The sequence below is a fragment of the Triticum dicoccoides genome, chromosome 1B, assembly GCF_002162155.2.
Source record: "Triticum dicoccoides isolate Atlit2015 ecotype Zavitan chromosome 1B, WEW_v2.0, whole genome shotgun sequence".
Lineage (NCBI taxonomy): Eukaryota > Viridiplantae > Streptophyta > Magnoliopsida > Poales > Poaceae > Triticum > Triticum dicoccoides.
Window position 1 is genome coordinate 80,555,451 of NC_041381.1, and position 4,752 is coordinate 80,560,202.

The following is a 4,752-nucleotide window of genomic DNA, read 5'->3' on the forward strand; positions in this document are numbered from 1 at the left end:
GTTTACTGTATCGTCGCCCCAGTATTTGTATGGTTTGTATCATCGAACTGAATGATATTTTTTTTAAAAAGAAAATGTGTTTGTTTTGTTTTTTTTATTAACTCAACATTTTCTTGACAACGTTGTTCTGAACTTTTCTCATTTTACGACTTGTACTGAGGTACTTACTAAGCAAGATTTTCATGGGGTTTCTTTTTTTGCTTGAACTTTACAATTTGAATTTCTGCTATTTTTTTTATTCCGAACAGACCACCATTTTTAACTCGTACTGAGGTAGTTACTACGCCCGAACTAGGGTGGCTGTCGCGTGTCTCGGCGTGTTTTGAACTCGATGATATTTTTTCATCAATTTACTGCCCTTTTTTCATCACACTTGAGAGAGTGATTAATAGGTTTACTTACTGGCCAGTAACACACGAACTCCTCAGGCAATAATACATGAACTACTAGGAACATAAATTTTCATCGAGCACTTGAAAACATAAAACATTACATAAAGAGAAGCACCGAACAGTGAATGTAAAAATAACTCCCACATCCATCATATACTGGGAGCTTCCACTTGAATAGGAAAATTTGTTTATCCCTCACCAATTAAAACACCCTCACCAACTAAAACACGAAACCTAAAGAAAAGAAGTATTGGTTTCTCATTGACATAATAAAAAACAGGAGCACAAAATCATAGCTTTTCATCAATTGCCAAAAGAATTCTTCAATTCCTGAAACTTCAGACAGCAGCAGCTAATTTTTCCTTGTAGAGAAAACAAACAGCAACACTAGAAATTAGCAGCACTCTCATGGCAAGCACACACCACACACACACACACACGACACATTGTCCAGCTCGCCCTGCATTCACACTACATCGGCACGAACATGAACACACATGAAGGACGCACGCACACAGCAGGATAGGCTAGCATGGATGTATGTAGAGCATGCACACAACCCACCAACTACCTTCCAGGAAGGATCCTTGTGGTCACACGAAATCACTACAACATTAGAAGCTCCATACTTTTTGTACTGATGTTTTTTTCATGATCAAACTGTTGTAACTTAAGGACTATAACTACTACAGGATGCCAAACATTTTTTCCATGAACTCTGATCCATTGAGACAAGGCGATGAATAGCTCAGGCTACAGGAGGGCTTTGCTATTTGTTCATGGGCACAAAATAGGTCGTCGCGAAGGAGATGCAAAAACAGCAGGAGTGCATCCGCATAGTTATTCATCTCCATATCAATAACACTTGGCCACCAAAAACCCGACAAATGGTTTTCCCTGAAAACACACAACAATTTTGAAATGCATCAGTACACCCTGACATTTTCAGTTTCAGAAGCAACCAAACATGCTAAATAGTACTCATGTACTTACTGGAACCACACATATCCTAAAATATTAATCATGTACTTACTGGTACAGATTAAATTTGCCAATGGGAGATTAAGCTCTCCAAGTGCAGCATGGAAGGAAGAAATAACTGACTGTCAATAGCACTCAGCGGTATAGTATTCAACATGACAAAATTGAACGTTCAACATTAGATGGGAACTTGGACGGGGCGCATTGCTCTACTCGGACAGCGCCCAGTGCTCAACTTGGACGGATGAGGTTGTCGTGCGCTTGGGGGGTTCCGCACCTGCATAATTACCATAAGGGGATTACGGACATCTCCCCTGTCTTCAGATGGCGGCACTGCAGGCCAGCTGTTGCTTCTCCTTGAACCGAAGGGAGAGAAAAAATGCGGACCTATGGCCGAGCACAATGTCAACTTGATATTTCATCAGTACTAGTATGACTGGACAAGAAAGTAATTAATTTTAAACACTAAATGAAATCCGGATATCTTAGTGAAATTGCAATATGGAGCTTTAGTCACCTTCCCCTGACAAAGAGTGACAGATACAAAGTAGTACTGCGCATTTCTGAAACACTTGACTAAAACCATAGCAGCTGTAGGCTTGTCGTCATCCATGATGGTCTTTGTGATTACTCATCCATTTTTTTAGTATCAGCACCGTGGCTACCCCTTCAAGTAAGCACCCGAATGGGTAGCCTCACAACTTAACAAATGCCAAATTTGAGAAAAAATGGTCAGGCATACATCTACAAGTGATGGAACGAACAATAGAGTCACCAAAATTAACATAGGGTATCTTTCTTCACTACTGTTTTGTTCCAGTGTGCTATCTCTTTTGTTTACAAAGTTACTACAAAATACATTAGCAAGGGCAGAGAATGATCATACCTGCAAGATGAAGTGAAAATGCACACTACGATGAACTGAAGAAGCACCAGATGTTGAACTGAATATACTGCACATGTCCATAAATATTAGCTTTTTAGTTGGCAACAAAGAAATATCAAAAAGGATATTTCATTTCTTATAAGCACATCAACAAACAGGTTGATAGCAGCAGGAATAGAACAAGTTCTTACCATCGGGGACCTTCCCACTTGCACGATCTGACGTCCACTCGTGCGAGTAGAACTGACAGACACACCATCAGGGACCTGCCCACTATGCGAGATCGAACTGAACCCGTTCGTGATGCCAAGGCCGACTAAACTTACGGTCTCTCGAGATCTGAACTGATTGTGTTACAAGTATACACAAAAATCCAAACGAGCTCATGTGAGTACATGTTAAAAAGATAATTGAGTTCATGTATATTAATTGGAGAAGTTCAAACAGAAACTTTTTTAAGAAAACGGTACTTTTTTGCTATAACAACTATAGTCATCTTGCCAACCTTGTATATTTAACCGGTTAAAAATATAATCAAGTTCATGTATATTAAGAGGAGAAGTTGAAAAAGAAACTTTTAATAACAACTACATTCATCTTGCCACCCATTCAGTTTTTGCTTTGACAAAATCCACCCATTTAAAAAGTTTGTGCTGGCGTGGGGAAGCCTCGCTTTTTTGACAAAAACTCTCATGTTCTTTGACAGTTTTAATTTTGTCTGAACTTACTAGTTTCCCGGTTTTGAACTTATAGAATTTTATACCCCAAACTTCTACAGGTTTCTTTAATTTCTATGGAACAAAAACCGAAGGAGTATGGACTCATGAATTATACGAAAGAGCAAAACCATAGTGTGAACTTATCTGATGCTTTTGTCGAACGGAGGAGACGAGGTGATGCAGGAGCAAAACCCGACTCCTTGAATATACAGTAGTTGTGCTGTCAATACTTCTTTGAGTTCTGATTTCTGAACATTCCTAGTAGTAATACATGTACTGTGCAATACACAATTCTGTCATTGAGCAAGTTAGTTTAGAAAATCTGGAGATACTACATAACAATAGACAACACATAGTCCAAAGCATGCACGCGGCACAGGAATGCTCGCAATATGACACATGAACGCACTGGAGAAGCACAATGAAGGTGGCTGGACAAGCTCAAGGTCGTCCACTCCCAACTCTATTTTCCTTCTGTATTGGATAGATGATAATCTGTCTTGAACTGAACTGTTTCCCCGCAAAAAAAAAAAAATCTGTCTTGAACTGAACTAAGATTAGATTTTAAACTGAACTTAAATAAGAAAATGAACAAAACTAAAATAAGAATTTGAATGGCACTACATCAAAGAAGCCGTGTTCTTATGTTAATCTGAAAAACTACATTTTCTTTACAAATTAGAAGAACTGATGTTTAACTTTCTGGGAACGGAGAATCCATAGCTGAATAGAGCTACAAAGTGGTTTCTGAAAGAAGTTATTAGAACACACCGTGATTACAAACACACATGTACATGAACTGATTATAAAACATGAACACAACCTGACAACAAGGACACACATGAACTGACGACAAGAACATACCAGTCATTAACAGATTATAAATGGTGACAACACATCATAGCAGCTTGCCTTGACAGCAGACTAGAACAATACAACTCGGAATTCTTCTAACATATTTACTAGAACTGCTAGAAAATCAGAATTCGTCCCCTAAGTAAACTAGTGATGTTGAATTCCATTTTTTCAGTTCCCTCTTAGATATGTACACAAACAAAAGAGTAGAGGTATTTAAAGTTCTGAACCGAGCCTCTGTTGAAGCTTCGCGTGGGGTAGACAGGGGTGTCGTTGACACGTGAGATTGCGCGGGCGGTGTTGAACGGGAACTGGTGGCAGTGGTGAACGGCCTCAGGTGGCGGAGGTGAACAAAAGGGGATGGTCGAATCCGGCGGATGAAGGAGGCCAATACCTCCCATGTAAAACAGCATGACGGCACATCGAGACGGTGGTGTTGGGGACTGCAGGGGACCGGCGGCCCGAGCTGGGGGACAGGGGAGCGCGGCCTTGGTTGGCGGTGTTGAATGGACTGAGGGGGGTGGCGGCTGTGAACGGCCTGGCCCTCCCTTGGATTCCACCACGAGGCACTAGGGGAAGAAGGGGAAGGGCGCAGTCGACGATGCTATGCCACGGCAAGGAAGTGGTGCTGGGGCCGCAACGACGCTCTAGGGGAGGGAGCCGGTCGGCGGCGGCGCGCTGGGAAAGGGAGCCGGGCGGATCCAGGCTGCTGCTGCGATGAACGGCATGCGGTGGTGGCATCGAATGGCCTGCGGTGATGGCGTCGAACGGCCATGGCGGCAGTGGGGGAGGAGGGCCTCGCCGGTGAGCAGGACGGTGGCGGTGGCGCTTGGCCAGTCGGAGTATGGGGCGGGCGTCGCTTAGGAGGTGTGGGGCGGTGCGGCGCCGGCAGGTGGGGGCGGCGCGTCGCCGGAAGGTG

General features: G+C 42.7%; 1 long non-coding RNA gene across 4 annotated transcripts; it reads right to left on the reverse strand.

Moving 5' to 3' along the window:
- Positions 1–471: 471 nt before the first annotated feature.
- On the reverse strand, positions 472–3,469 carry LOC119320660. 4 transcript variants are annotated; one of them, XR_005155050.1, is made up of 3 exons: positions 2,451–3,469; positions 1,891–2,326; positions 472–1,760 (listed from the first exon to the last, which is right to left on the reverse strand). It is a non-coding gene; the product is annotated as an uncharacterized LOC119320660 (long non-coding RNA). The 4 variants fall into 4 exon arrangements; XR_005155049.1 differs by having other exon boundaries at positions 472–1,809; XR_005155051.1 differs by having other exon boundaries at positions 472–1,289; positions 1,651–2,326.
- Positions 3,470–4,752: the final 1,283 nt, after the last annotated feature.